Source organism: Pseudophryne corroboree, chromosome 8, assembly GCF_028390025.1.
Source record: "Pseudophryne corroboree isolate aPseCor3 chromosome 8, aPseCor3.hap2, whole genome shotgun sequence".
NCBI classification, from domain to species: domain Eukaryota; kingdom Metazoa; phylum Chordata; class Amphibia; order Anura; family Myobatrachidae; genus Pseudophryne; species Pseudophryne corroboree.
The window spans coordinates 172253136-172269485 of NC_086451.1; the positions used below are offsets into that span (position 1 = coordinate 172253136).

General features: G+C 42.1%; 2 non-coding genes across 2 annotated transcripts; both read left to right on the forward strand.

The window, feature by feature from the left end:
• The first annotated feature begins 10026 nt into the window (after nt 1–10026).
• Nucleotides 10027–10100, forward strand: TRNAS-ACU (transfer RNA serine (anticodon ACU)). The gene has a single exon. It is a non-coding gene; the product is annotated as a tRNA-Ser (tRNA).
• A 5740-nt stretch (nt 10101–15840) lies between these two features.
• Nucleotides 15841–15914, forward strand: TRNAS-ACU (transfer RNA serine (anticodon ACU)). Its single transcript has one exon. It is a non-coding gene; the product is annotated as a tRNA-Ser (tRNA).
• The last annotated feature ends 436 nt before the right edge of the window (nt 15915–16350 follow it).

Below are 16350 nucleotides of genomic sequence, written 5' to 3' on the forward strand. Positions count from 1 at the left end.
GTGCCCCCTAGCACCACCGCTGGTTCCGCCTCTGACCTTGCACCTCTTTCCCAGCACCATCAACCCTCACCCATAACAGTACTTATTTTGGTGTTTGTACCCCCTATATTTTAAACAGGAACAGTTCGCACATTTGGCGCACAGTCCAAAAAGGGGTGTGTTTTTGCTGGCAATGGGCATGTCCACACAATAGTACCCCCAATTAAAATTCCGCCACACAGTACTGCAATTTTATTCACATTTGATCACGCGATAGTGTCCATAATTCACATTACATCCCACAGTAGTATTACTTTACCTTATAAACGTTACTTCTCACAGTAGTGCTCCGTATTCACATTACATCACACTGAATTGCTCCTTATTTACATTACACCACACCCTATTGCTCTTTATTCACATTAGACGACACAGTAAATGCCCTTTCTATACGCAACGCTACATATTAGAGCACCTTATACACATAATGCCACACATTAGTAATGCATTTATACACATAATTCCACACAGTAATGCCCCTTACACATATGAGACACATCACTAATGTCCTTATAAACATAATGCGTCTTACACATTATGACAACCTTTATTAATGCCCTTTTACACATAATGGCCCTCATTCCGAGTTGTTAGCTCGCAAGCTGCTTTTAGCAGCATTGCACACGTTAAGCCGCCGCCTACTGGGAGTGAATCTTAGCTTATCAAAATTGCGAACGAAAGATTAGCAGAATTGCGAATAGACACTTCTTAGCAGTTTCTGAGTAGCTCCAGACTTACTCGACAACTGTGATCAGTTCAGTCAGTTTCGTTCCTGGTTTGACGTCACAAACACACCCAGCGTTCGCCCAGACACTCCCCCGTTTCTTCAGACACTCCCGCGTTTTACCCAGAAACGGCAGCGTTTTTTCACACACACCCATAAAACGGCCAGTTTCCGCCCAGAAACACCCACTTCCTGTCAATCACACTACGATCAGCAGAACAAAGAAAAAACCTTGTAATGCCGTGAGTAAAATACCTAACTGCATAGCAAATTTACTTTGCGCAGTCGCAGAGCGAACATTGCGCATGCGCAATTAGCGGAAAATCGCTGCGATGCGAAGAAAATTACCGAGCGAACAACTCGGAATGACCACCCTTGCGCATGCGCAATTAGCGGAAAATCGCTGCGATGCGAAGAAAATTACCGAGCGAACAACTCGGAATGACCACCAATGTCCCTTACACATATGCCGCACATTATTAATGCCCTTATACACATAATGACACACATAGTGCCCCTTACACATATGTTGCACATTATTAATGCATTTTTACATGACACACATAATGCTCCTTACTCATATACCGAACACTACTGCACAATCAACCCACTCACATGCACACAGCACTCACACTGCCACTAACACTGTGACCTCTGCCTCTGCTTGGATACAGATGTGTCCTCATAAATCTTGCCTCAATGCTAACGTTGGGGCACCTTTTTTTTATTAAAATGCATCTTATTTGCATTGCTATGTTGTTAGGATGCACAAGCAGCTTCTGCCGATTAAAATGATATGCAGCACGCCTATATACTGTGTGAGACTGTGGCTGTATCTGCATATGAAATGCTACACACAGAATATAGGCATGCCGCATATCATTTTAATCAGCAGAAGTTGCTGATGCCCCTAGGCATATCAAATGCCCTAGGCAATTGCCTAGTTTGCCTATGCCTATGGCCGGCTCTGCCCTTTGGAGAGACAGAGAGAGAGTATGCCAGCACATACCCCAGCGCTATATAACCCAGGAATAGCACAGTAACTTAATGTTTGCACAGTAGCGCTGCTGTAAGTAATTTGCGCCAAATTATGTGCCCCCCCCCTCTCTTTTCAACCCTCTTGTCTACCGTGGTATAAGCAGGGGAGAGTCCGGGGAGCTTCCTCTCAGCGGTGCTGTGGAGAAAAAATGGCGCTGGTGAGTGCTGAGGGAGAAGCCCCGCCCCCTCGGCGGCGGGCTTCTGTCCTGCTTAAACTGTACAATTGGCGGGGGCTCATACATATATACAGTGCCCAGCTGTATATATGTTATATTTCTGCCAAAAAGAGGTTTATATTGCAGCCCAGGGCGCCCCCCCTGCGCCCTGCACCCTTACAGTGACCGGAGTATGTGAGGTGTATGGGAGCAATGGCGCACAGCTGCAGTGCTGTGCGTTACCTCAATGAAGATCATGAAGTCCTCTGCCGCCTCTGAAGTCTTCTTTTCTTCTCATACTCACCCGGCTTCTATCTTCCGGCTCTGCGAGCGGGACGGCGGCGCGGCTCTGGGACGGACGGCGAGGGTGAGATCCTGCGTACCAATCCCTTTGGAGCTAATGGTGTCCAGTAGCTTAAGAAGCAGGACCTTGCAACTCGGAGAGTAGGGCTGCTTCTCTCCCCTCAGTCCCTCGATGCAGGGAGTCTGTTGCCAGCAGTGCTCCCTGAAAATTAAAAACCTAACAAAATACTTTCTGTCAGAAAGCTCAGGAGAGCTCCTGAAAAGCACCCAGTCTCCACTGGGCACAGTATCAAACTGAGGTATGGAGGAGGGGCATAGAGGGAGGAGCCAGTGCACACCCAGAACTAAAGTCTTTCTTAAAGTGCCCATGTCTCCTGCGGAGCCGTCTATCCCCATGTTCCTTACGGAGTCCCCAGCATCCTCTAGGACGTTAGAGAAAATAGGATTTTAATACCTACAGGTAAATCCTTTTCTCTTATTCCGTAGAGGATGCTGGGCACCCGTCCCAGTGCGTACTGTGTCTGCAGTTATTAAATGGCCCTTAACTCCAGAACATTTATGTGGAGACAACTTTCCCGACTTGACCATCTTCCTTGGACGGTTTCCCCGTGTAACTGCTCCCCAGCCTCGGAGGGTTGCATCCATGGTCCCTAGGATCCAGTCCTGGATCCCGAACCTTCGCCCCTCTAGGAGGTGAGAACTGTGCAGCCACCAATGGAGTGAGATTCTGGTCTTGGAAGACAGGATTATCCTCCGGTGCGTGTGTAGGTGGGATCCGGACCACTTGTCCAACAGGTCCCACTGGAACACTCTGGCATGGAACCAGCCAAACTGAATGGGCTCGTAGGCCGCAACCATCTTACCCAGCAACCAAATGCATTGATGGATTAACACTCTTGCTGGTTTCAGAATTTGTTTGACCAGACTCTGGATCTCCAGAGCCTTTCCACTGGAAGAAAACCTCTTCTGTGTCCAGTATCACTCCCAAAAACAACAACCGCGTCATTGGGACCAACTGCGATTTTGGCAAGTTAAGGAGCCAACTATGTTGTTGAAGAACTGTCAGGGAGAGTGCAATGTTTTGCACTAACTGGTCCCTGGATTTCGCCTTTATCAAAAGATCATCCAAGTACGGGATAATTGTTACTCCTTGCTTGCGATCACCCTGGTGAAAATCCTCAGAGCCGTGGACAGACCAAACGGCAATGTCTGAAATTGGTAATGACAATACTGAATTGCAAACCTCAGGTAGCTTGATGCTGAGGCTAAATGGGAACATGTAAGTAGGCATCCTTTATGTCTACCAAAACCATGAAATCTCCTTCCTCCGGACTGGAGATCACTGCACTGAGAGATTCCATCTTGAAATTTAATTTCCTTAGGTAGAAATTGAGGGATTTCAGATTTCAGATTGGTCTGACTGAGCTGTCCGGCTTAGGGACCACGAAGAGGCTTGAATAAAAACCTGCTCCCTGCTGACTAAAGCCGATTTGAACAATCGGTGAGGGGGAACGTCTTGAAACCCCAGTTTGTACCCTTGGGACACTATTTGTAAAACACACGAGTCCATGTCCGAATGAATCCAGAACTGACTGAAGAGTTTTAGACGTGCCCCCACTGGTGCGGGCTCCTGCAAGAGAGCCCCAGCGTCATGCGGTGGATTTGGCAGAAGCAGAGGATGATCTCTGCTCCTGCGATCTTGAAGAGGATGCAGACCTCTTCCCTCTTCTCCTTCCTCTACCTGCAAAGAAAGGGGAATCTTAACTTCTTGCATATCTATTGGGCCGAAATGACTGCATCAGATAATGATGCGTCTTCATCCGTTGGGAGGGAACATAGGGCAAGAAGGTTGACTTACCTGCGGGAGCTGCCGAGATCAAATTAACTAGGCAGTCACCAAACAACGCTTCACCTTCATAGGGAAGGGACTCCCTTTCTTCTTGGAGTCAGCATCAGCATTCTCTTGGTGAATCCACAATGCCCTCCTATCCGAGACTGCCATGAAATTGGCCCGTGAACTCAAGAGTCCTATATCCCTTGCAGTCTCACGTAAGTATGCTGCAGTGTCCTTGATATGATACAACGTAAGGAGTATCCCATCTCTCCAAGGTATCTATATCGGATGACAAGGTATTCGACCAATTCTTGAATACTACTACTCACCCATGCACATGTAATGGCAGGTCTAAGTAATGTACCCTTGGTTACATAACTAGAAATAATGTAGCTTCCTGCATACGATCCGCTGGATTTGTGACAGGGCCCCGTGCAGAACAGGGGGTGACTCCCACTTTATTCTGTCCGCGGCGGGAAATGAATAAACAACCAGAATCCTTTTGGGGATTTGAAACCATCTTGTCGAGCTGGCCCAGACTTTCTCAAACAGAGATGGAGGAACGTTACATCAGCTTTCATTATATATCTATATATACATACATATAGACCCCTTTGTCAGGAACAGCAGGGTCTTCAGTGATTTTAATATGTCCTTAATATCCACAATCATGTACTGAATGCTCCTTGCCAATATTGGATCTAATCAGGAAACATTATGGTCGACATAGGAATCAGTATCCGTGTCAGTATCAGTGTGTAGTAACTGGGCAAAATAACATTTTTGCGACCCCGCGGGGCCTGAGGGAAAAGAAACATAGCCATGAACATCACATCTATTCTCTACGTCTGTGTCTGGGACACAGATTTATCCAACCTTACTCTGATATTACTGAAACTTTTACCCAGTCAGTTATTGGTGGTGCCAACAGGGCAACCATCATATGTCTGCATTCCTAATATAGTTTCCTCTTGGGAAAAACATTCAGCCATCGACATGTTGACACACATGTACCAAGTACCCACAGACACATCGGCTTATGGGGGACAGACCGTCAGTAAATCTGTCAGAGGGACACAGAGGATTTTTCAGCTCACAATCCAGCGCCAAAAGTACACAGTCTGGGAAATAATAAACTCTATAGTGATAGACTTGTAATGCTCTAAAGATGTTCTGGTGAGGTGAGGAAGAAGCCCCGCTACTGTAATGGCGCGTATCTGTCCTGCTCAGAAATAATTAATTACGCTAGCGGGGTAAGGACAGTGCCCAGGCACTAATGTCCACTTTTTCCAGCCTTTTGTGAGGAATTTATGCTGCCCAGGGTGCCCCCCCCCCCCGTGCCCTGCACCCTGCAGTGCCTGTGTTTGTGTGGGAGCATGGCGCGCAGCGTTCCGCTCGCTGCTCTGTACCTCAGAATGCCATCACTGGAGAAGAAGTCTTCTGTTCTTCTGCTACTCACCTGTCTTCTGGCTCTGTAAGGGGGTGACGGCAGGCTGCGGGAGTGTGCATCTAGGCGTACCCAGCGATCATCACCCTCAGGAGCTAATGGTGTCCTGTCAGCCTGAAGCAGAGCTATTGAACTCACTAGAAGTTGGTCATACTTCTCTCCCCTAAGTCCCACGAAGCAGGGAGACTGTTGCCAGCAGCCTCCCTGAAAATAAAAAAAACTAACAAGTCTTTTCAGAGAAACTCAGTAGAGCTCCCCTGTAGTGCATCCAGTATCACTGCGCACAATACTAAAACTGGAGTCTGGAGGAGGGGCATAGAGGGAGGAGACAGTTCACACCCTTTGAAAGTCTTAAAGTGCCCATGTCTCCTGTGGATCCAGTCTATACCCCAAGGTTCTTAATGTGACCCCAGCATCATCTAGGACGTATGAGAAAACAAATAACGCACACATGAGGAGGAGAGAACTAAGGAAGCTATAAGGAGAAGAGGGGAGGGGGGGTTGAAAGGTAAGGTAGTAAAGGCATATTGGATAAACTACAACCTTATACATATTCATTAATGTACCAGTAGTTAGAAGTAGAAGAGCTCTAACAGAAACCACAAAGCTTATCTAAAGCCACACCACACTGGATATGCCCAATCTCATTTGATTTTTGAAGCAAAGCAGTATTGGACTTTGTTAATACATGGATGGGAGACTGCTTGGTAGTATCAGATTCTTTAGGTGTTTTTAAACTACCAACACCATTTTCTTGGTACATTCAATTTTTACATGTATTCTTTTATGTACCAGAAGTTAGAAGTAGAAGAGCTGTAATAAAAACCACCAGCTCATCTACAGCCACAGCACACTGGATTTGCCCAATCTCTCCTGATCATGGAAGCTGAGCAGTGTTGGTCCTGGTTTTAGTACTTGGATGGGAGACCACCAGGAAATACCAGGAGCTGTGTGTATTTTTACAATACTAACACCGTTCTCTTGATGCATTCCATTTTGAAACATTGGGGCAGATCTATTAAGCCTGGTGAACTGATAAAGTGCAAGGTGATAAAGTACCAGCCAGTCAGCTCCTAACTGTCATTTTTCAAACCCAGCCTGTGACATGGCAATTAGGAGCTGATTGGCTGGTACTTTATCACCATGCAAATTATCATTTCACCAGGTTTAATAAATCGTCCGCTTACTCATTTATGTACGAGTAGTTAGAAGTAGAAGAACTCTAACAGAAACCACTAAGCTCATCTACAACCACACCACACTGTATATGCCCAATATCACCTGATTTTAGGCCTGGTTTGTTCTTGGATGTGAGACCACCTGGGAATACCAGGTGCTGTAGGTAGTTTTATACTACCAACATCGTTCTCTTGATGCATTCTATTTTGAAACTTATTCATTGATGTACCAGTAGTTAGAAGTAGAAGTTAGAAACAGCAAAAATCATCTACAGCCGCATCACACTGGATATGTCCAATCTCATCTGATGTTGGAAGCTAAGCAGTGTTGTGCCTGGTTAGTTTTTGGATTTCAGGTCCTGCCTTCTGGTTTGGCCACGGCACCTCGGAAATTCACCAAGGTCATGGCCGTGATGACGACCCTTCACCATCGGTGGACCAGGGAGGAATCTCTCCTCCCGATAAACATTCTGGAATTGCAGGCAGTGTTCAATTCATTGACACTGGCCCTGCCTCTAGTACAGAACAGGCCTGTTCAAGTACAATCGGACAACGCCACCACGGTAGTGTACACAAATCATCAAGGCGGCACTCGAAATTGCATAGCAAAGCTGGAAGTATCAAAAATCCTCAGTTGGGTAGAACGTCATCTGCCAGCAATATCGGCAGTGTTCATTCCCGGAGTCCTCAACTGGGAAGCGGATTTCCTCAGTCGTCAGGACGTTCACGCTGGAGAGTGGAGAGGCCGCAGCAGAAATGTCTGCACTGGTGTCAGTAGGTGACTGAGGCAGGGATGACTGGGAGATAGTGGGTGACTGAAGCATGTATGAGTGGGAGATAGTGGGTGACTGAGGCTGGGGTGACAGAGATAGTGGGTGACTAAAGCAGGGGTGACTGGTATAGTGGGTGACTGAGGCAGGGGTCGCAGGTATAGTGGTTAACTGAGGCAGCGGTGACTGGGAGATAGTGGGTAACTGGGGCAGGGGTGACAGGGAAAGTGTGTGACTCAGGCAGGGGTGATAGGGAGATAGTGGGCAGCAGATCACTGCCTTGCTGACAGCAGCACATCCCTGCTTCACTGACAGCAGCACATCCCTGCCTCACTTATAGCAGCACATCCCTGCCTTACTGACAGCAGCAGATCACTGCCTCACTGACAGCAGCAGATCACTGCTTCACTGACAGCAGCACATCCCTGCCTCACTGGCAGCAGCAGATCCCTGCCTCACTGGCAGCAGCAGATCCCTGCCTCACTGGCAGCAGCAGATCCCTGCCTTACTGACAGCTGTATATAGGGCCTAATTCAGACCTGATCTCTGCTGTGCATATTCACACAACAGGAGATCAGGTCTGAAGTGTGTGTGTGTGCTGGTGCCGCAGTGCACCGGCACATGCCAGAGATGCGATCAGCATCTCTGCCCAGTGAGCGCCTCTGCCAACACATACTTATCTTGCATATGAGATCTCTTGATCATAAAGATAGTTCTCACAGGGTGAGGTTCATCCATTACATTTTAAAGTAGGAAGGTACAAATTACATATTCAAATTACATATATGTGCTGGATTCAAATGTTTTCCCCCCTTCCTTTCTCAATTGTGCCCATCAGCAGCTATTCTAATGTTGCTGCCAATGGGTGTGACACATTCATTTCTTCTGTGGGGTACACTGGACTCCACAAGGATTCACATTGGGGTGTAGAGTAGGATCTTGATCTGAGGCACCAACAGGCTCAAAGCTTTTGACTGTTCCCAAGATGCTCAGCGCCCCCTGCTCTATAACCTCGCTTCCATGAACAGGGAGCTCAGTTTGTAGTTGGTGCCTTCAGTAGCAGGCCACTTAACAGGGGGCTGCCTCAGGCAGCCTATTCTTAGCTATTAATTTTGACAAGAAAAGAAGAACTTTTTTTATAAGAATCTCCAAGGGCTGCAGCAGGCTAGGTCTAATAGACATCTTTACTGCAGCTCCATCACTCCAAGCGGCGCAGTATACTCCCGTGCCCTGGTTGCTGGGTCACTGCAGCGGAGGCTCCGGTTTCTTCCTAAGGTCAGTCACACACACACCGCCCTCCGGGATCACGAGGCCGCTGATGAAAGGGAGGTAAGGGGCTTCTGTGCCCACACTATACCGAGATCCAGCGTGGCTGTAGGGGGCGGGCCGTGTGCGCACTGGCGTGGACACTGATTACTGGGCAGCCGCTCCACTAGCCACCAGGGACAGTTAAGGAGCACAGCTCTGGGGGTTTTTCTCCTATATTAACCCCATTTTGTACTACCTGCACTGCATTGTGATAGGTAATAGAGCCTGATTCAGGTTGGATTGTAATCGCAAAGAGCTGCGCATTGGAAAATTCAGGGCTATGCCGTGTAGATGATGGCCTAACAGGAGGCTTTAAAATTTTCTTTCTAGTGTCCTTCGTTTGGAATTTTAAAGCCTCCTGTTAGGCCATCATCTACACGGCATAGCCCTGAATTTTCCAATGCGCAGCTCTTTGCAAAAGAGAGATATTGGCAAGGAAAAGCTGTCTTGTACCTTTGCATTTTTCTCCCAAACGAAGGACACTAGAAAGAAAATTTTAAAGCCTCCTGTTAGGCCATCATCTACACGGCATAGCCCTGAATTTTCCAATGCGCAGCTCTTTGCAAAAGAGAGATATTGGCAAGGAAAAGCTGTCTTGTACCATTGGATTTTTCTCCCAAACGAAGGACACTAGAAAGAAAATTTTAAAGCCTCCTGTTAGTGCTTCATCTACACGGTATAGCCCTGAATTTTCCAATGCGTAGCTCTTTGCAAAAGAGAGATATTGGCAAGGAAAAGCTGTCTTGTACCTTTGCATTTTTCTCCCAAACAAATGTAGTTTGTTTTTGTCAATTACCATTTTAATAATAGGGTAAAAAAAATTAAGTAGATTTTTGAAAGAAAACAATACTGTCAATATACTATTAAAACAAATTAAAATGGTAAAAGTTATTGTACTTTAAGAAAACATAAAAGAGCTAACATATCAATCCCAGTTTTGGATTACTTTAATTAACAAAAAAAATGCATATAGCAGAGGATAGTTTCAATCTGCCTACCTCTGGGTAATGGGCCCAGCATGCTTCCATTGCAGTACTCTGCTGCACATGTAAGTGCAAGAGATCCTAAAGCACTCACTCATCATGGGAAAGTACCAATGTGTTTCTTCGTTGGTTGATGGAAGAAACATCTTAAAAAAACTCTCCAGATTATTGACTTTTTAAAGTTTTTCTAGGAAAAGTTTTAGATGTATGCTTATTAGCCTTTGTCAGTAGGTACTTTTTGCGAAGTGTCTCTGTGGCGCAATCGGTTAGTGTGTCCGGCTACTAACCAAAAGGTTGGTGGTTCAATCCCACCCAGGGACGTAATTGACCTTGTTATCAGATTTTGGTGATCTTTAAGTAGACAAGTCAAAATTTCAAACCCCCTGTTATGGTGTAGGGTACCTAGCCTTTTCTGATGTAATCAGAGTTAGATTTGATTCAGTGATTTAATAAAAACAGCTAGGAAGCACAATTTAGCAGTGGGTTGCAGAGAAAAAGAAATATGCTGGCAAAAAAAATCCAATTGAGTGATTAAACAGCTCTTCATTTTCTGGCTTTATTTTTATGCTAACAAATTTGTTCTCTGAAAAGTGTCCACAAAGCCAAGTCTCTGATTAACACCTTTGTAGGGATGGTTTTTCACCTATTACTAAATTAAACTTGCTTCATTGGAAAGGCAGCAAGATGCATCCTCATTTCAATGTCTACTGAAATAATACAGGTTGACACCAGGAAACATTAACGCCACTGCATCCTTGCTGCTTTCTCATGTAGAAGTCTGTTTAATGTGAAAACAAGGTGATATCTAATTAGCACACAGGTAAGGAATTAAGAAAATCTTTATTTAAGGGTGAAGATGTTTCTCACAAAATCGTTGCCCCAATGCATCATTGAAATTCAAGCTGGAAAGATGATTTTAATATATCACTTGTACATTTTGTATTGCTCTTCTGGTGACAATGTAGTTTGTTTTTGTCAATTACCCTTTTAATAATAGGGTAAAGAAAATGAAGTGGATTTTTTAAAGAAAACTATACTGTCAATATACTATTAAAACAAATTAAAATGGTAAAAGTTATTGTACTTTAAGTAAAAATAAAAGAGCAAAAATATCAATCCCAGTTTTGATTACTTAAATTAACAAAAAAAAATGCATATAGCAAAGGATAGTTTCAATCTGCCTACCTCTGGGTTATGGGCCCAGCATGCTTCCATTGCAGTACTCTGCTGCACATGTAAGTGCAAGAGATCCTGAAGCACTCACTCATCATGGGAAAGTACCAATGTGTTTCTTCATTGGTTGATGGAAGAAACATCTTACAAAAACTCTCCAGATTATTGACTTTTTAAAGTTTTTCTAGGAAACGTTCTAGATGTATGCTTATTAGACTTTGTCAGTACATACTTTTTGCAAAGTGTCTCTGTGGCGCAATCGGTTAGTGTGTCCGGCTACTAACCAAAAGGTTAGTGGTTCAAGCCCAACCAGGGACGTAATTGACCTTGTTTACAGATTTTGGTGATCTTTAAGTAGACAAGTCAAAATTTCAAACCCCCTGTTATGGTGTAGGGTACCTGGCCTTCTCTGATGTAATCAGAGTTAGATTTGATTCAGTGATTTTATAAAAACAGCTAGGAAGCACAATTTAGCAGTGGGTTGCAGAGAAAAAGAAATATGCTGGCAAAAAAAATCCAATTGAGTGATTAAACAGCTCTTCATTTTCTGGCTTTATTTTTATGCTAACAAATTTGTTCTTTGAAAAGTGTCCACAAAGCCAAGTCTCTGATTAACACCTTTGTAGGGATGGTTTTTAACCTATTACTAAATTAAACTTGCTTCATTGGAAAGGCAGCAAGATGCATCCTCATTTCAATGTCTACTGAAATAATACAGGTTGACACCAGGAAACATTAACGCCACTGCATCCTTGCTGCTTTCTCATGTGGAAGTCTGTTTAATGTGAAAACAAGGTGATATCTAATTAGCACACAGGTAAGGAATTAAGAAAATCTTTATTTAAGGGTGAAAATGTTTCTCACAAAATCGTTGCCCCAATGCATCATTGAAATTCAAGCTGGAAAGATGATTTTAATATATCACTTGTACATTTTGTATTGCTCTTCTGGTGACAATGTAGTTTGTTTTTGTCAATTACCATTTTAATAATAGGGTAAAGAAAATTAAGTGGATTTTTGAAAGAAAACAATACTGTCAATATACTATTAAAACAAATTAAAATGGTAAAAGTTATTGTACTGTAAGTAAAAATAAAAGAGCCAACATATCAATCCCAGTTTTGGATTACTTTAATTAACAAAAAAAAATGCATATAGCAGAGGATAGTTTCAATCTGCCTACCTCTGGGTTATGTGCCCAGCATGCTTCCATTGCTGTACTCTGCTGCACATGTAAGTGCAATAGATCCTGAAGCACTCACTCATCATGGGAAAGTACCAATGTGTTTCTTCGTTGGTGGATGGAAGAAACATCTTACAAAAACTCTCCAGATTATTGACTTTTTAAAGTTTTTCTAGGAAACGTTTTAGATGAATGCTTATTAGCCTTTGTCAGTACGTACTTTTGCAAAGTGTCTCTGTGGCGCAATCAGTTAGTGTGTACGGCTATAAACCAAAAGGTTGGTGGTTCAATCCCACCCAGGGACGTAATTGACCTTGTTATCAGATTTTGGTGATCTTTAAGTAGACAAGTCAAAATTTCAAACCCCCTCTTATGGTGTAGGGTACCTGGCCTTCTCTGATGTAATCAGAGTTAGATTTGATTCAGTGATTTTATAAAAACAGCTAGGAAGCACAATTTAGCAGTGGGTTGCAGAGAAAAAGAAATATGCTGGCAAAAAAATCCAATTGAGTGATTAAACAGCTCTTCATTTTCTGGCTTTATTTTTATGCTAACAAATTTGTTCTCTGAAAAGTGTCCACAAAGCCAAGTCTCTGATTAACACCTTTGTAGGGATGGTTTTTCACCTATTACTAAATTAAATTTGCTTCATTGGAAAGGCAGCAAGATGCATCCTCATTTCAATGTCTACTGAAATAATACGGGTTGACACCAGGAAACATTAACGCCACTGCATCCTTGCTGCTTTCTCATGTGGAAGTCTGTTTAATGTGAAAACAAGGTGATATCTAATTAGCACACAGGTAAGGAATTAAGAAAATCTTTATTTAAGGGTGAAGATGTTTCTCACAAAATCGTTGCCCCAATGCATCATTGAAATTCAAGCTGGAAAGATGATTTTAATATATCACTTGTACATTTTGTATTGCTCTTCTGGTGACAATGTAGTTTGTTTTTGTCAATTACCCTTTTAATAATAGGGTAAAGAAAATTAAGTGGATTTAAACAAATTAAAATGGTAAAAGTTATTGTACTTCAAGTAAAAATAAAAGAGCAAAAATATCAATCCCAGTTTTGATTACTTAAATTAACAAAAAAAATGCATATAGCAAAGGATAGTTTCAATCTGCCTACCTCTGGGTTATGGGCCCAGCATGCTTCCATTGCAGTACTCTGCTGCACATGTAAGTGCAAGAGATCCTGAAGCACTCACTCATCATGGGAAAGTACCAATGTGTTTCTTCGTTGGTTGATGGAAGAAACATTTTACAAAAACTCTCCAGATTATTGACTTTTTAAAGTTTTTCTAGGAAACGTTCTAGATGTATGCTTATTAGTCTTTGTCAGTAGGGACTTTTTGTGAAGTATCTCTGTGGCGCAATGGGTTAGTGTGTCCGGCTACTAACCAAAAGGTTGGTGGTTCAATCCCACCCAGGGACGTAATTGACCTTGTGATCAGATTTTGGTGATCTTTAAGTAGACAAGTCAAAATTTCAAACCCCCTGTTATGGTGTAGGGTACTTGGCATTTTCTGATGTAATCAGAGTTAGATTTGATTCAGTGATATAATAAAAACAGCTAGGAAGCACAATTTAGCAGTGGGTTGCAGAGAAAAAGAAATATGCTGGCAAAAAAAATCCAATTGAGTGATTAAACAGCTCTTCATTTTCTGGCTTTATTTTTATGCTAACAAATTTGTTCTCTGAAAAGTGTCCACAAAGCCAAGTCTCTGATTAACACCTTTGTAGGGATGGTTTTTCACCTATTACTAAATTAAACTTGCTTCATTGGAAAGGCAGCAAGATGCATCCTCATTTCAATGTCTACTGAAATAATACAGGTTGACACCAGGAAACATTAACGCCACTGCATCCTTGCTGCTTTCTCATGTAGAAGTCTGTTTAATGTGAAAACAAGGTGATATCTAATTAGCACACAGGTAAGGAATTAAGAAAATCTTTATTTAAGGGTGAAGATGTTTCTCACAAAATCGTTGCCCCAATGCATCATTGAAATTCAAGCTGGAAAGATGATTTTAATATATCACTTGTACATTTTGTATTGCTCTTCTGGTGACAATGTAGTTTGTTTTTGTCAATTACCCTTTTAATAATAGGGTAAAGAAAATTAAGTGGATTTTTTAAAGAAAACTATACTGTCAATATACTATTAAAACAAATTAAAATGGTAAAAGTTATTGTACTTTAATGAAAAATAAAAGAGCAAAAATATCAATCCCAGTTTTGGATTACTTTAATTAACAAAAAAAATGCATATAGCAGAGGATAGTTTCAATCTGCCTACCTCTGGGTTATGGGCCCAGCATGCTTCCATTGCAGTACTCTGCTGCACATGTAAGTGCAAGAGATCCTGAAGCACTCACTCATCATGGGAAAGTACCAATGTGTTTCTTCGTTGGTGGATGGAAGAAACATCTTACAAAAACTCTCCAGATTATTGACTTTTTAAAGTTTTTCTAGGAAATGTTTTAGATGAATGCTTATTAGCCTTTGTCAGTATGTTCTTTTGCAAAGTGTCTCTGTGGTGCAATCAGTTAGTGTGTACGGCTATAAACCAGAAGGTTGGTGGTTCAATCACACCCAGGGACGTAATTGACCTTGTAATCAGATTTTGGTGATCTTTAAGTAGACAAGTCAAAATTTCAAATCCCCTTTTATGGTGTAGGGTACCTGGCCTTCTCTGATGTAATCAGAGTTAGATTTGATTCAGTGATTTTATAAAAACAGCTAGGAAGCACAATTTAGCAGTGGGTTGCAGAGAAAAAGAAATATGCTGGCAAAAAAATCCAATTGAGTGATTAAACAGCTCTTCATTTTCTGGCTTTATTTTTATGCTAACAAATTTGTTCTCTGAAAAGTGTCCACAAAGCCAAGTCTCTGATGAACACCTTTGTAAGGATGGTTTTTCACCTATTACTAAATTAAACTTGCTTCATTGGAAAGGCAGCAAGATGCATCCTCATTTCAATGTCTACTGAAATAATACAGGTTGACACCAGGAAACATTAACGCCAATGCATCCTTGCTGCTTTCTCATGTGGAAGTCTGTTTAATGTGAAAACAAGGTGATATCAAATTAGCACACAGGTAAGGAATTAAGAAAATCTTTATTTAAGGGTGAAGATGTTTCTCACAAAATCGTTGCCCCAATGCATCATTGAAATTCAAGCTGGAAAGATGATTTTAATATATCACTTGTACATTTTGTATTGCTCTTCTGGTGACAATGTAGTTTGTTTTTGTCAATTACCATTTTAATAATAGGGTAAAGAAAATTAAGTGGATTTTTGAAAGAAAACAATACTGTCAATATACTATTAAAACAAATTAAAATGGTAAAAGTTATTGTACTTTAAGTAAACATAAAATAGCTAACATATCAATCCCAGTTTTGGATTACTTTAATTAACAAAAAAAATGCATATAGCAGAGGATAGTTTCAATCTGCCTACCTCAGGGTAATGGGCCCAGCATGCTTCCATTGCAGTACTCTGCTGCACATGTAAGTGCAAGAGATCCTGAAGCACTCATCTCATCATGGGAAAGTACCAATGTGTTTCTTCGTTGGTTGAGTTAAGAAAATTCTTACAAAAACTCTCCAGATTATTGACTTTTTAAAGTTTTTCTAGGAAACGTTCTAGATGAATGCTTATTAGCCTTTGTCAGTATGTACTTTTTGCAAAGTGTCTCTGTGGCGCAATCGGTTAGTGTGTCTGGCTACTAACCAAAAGGTTGGTGGTTCAATCCCACCCAGGGACATAATTGACCTTGTGATCAGGTTTTGGTGATATTTAAGTAGACAAGTCAAAATTTCAAACCCCCTCTTATGGTGTAGGGTACCTGGCCTTCTCTGATGTAATCAGAGTTAGATTTGATTCAGTGATTTTATAAAAAACAGCTAGGAAGCACAATTTAGCAATGGGTTGCAGAGAAAAAAAATATGCTGGCAGAAAAATCCAATTGAGTGATTAAACAGCTCTTCATTTTCTGCCTTTATTTTTATGCTAACAAATTTGTTCTCTAAAAAGTATCCACAAAGCCAAGTCTCTGATTAACACCTTTGTAGGGATGGTTTTTCACCTATAACTAAATTAAACTTGCTTCATTGGAAAGGCAGCAAGATGCATCCTCATTTCAATGTCTACTGAAATAATACAGGTTGACACCAGGAAACATTAACGCCACTGCATCCTTG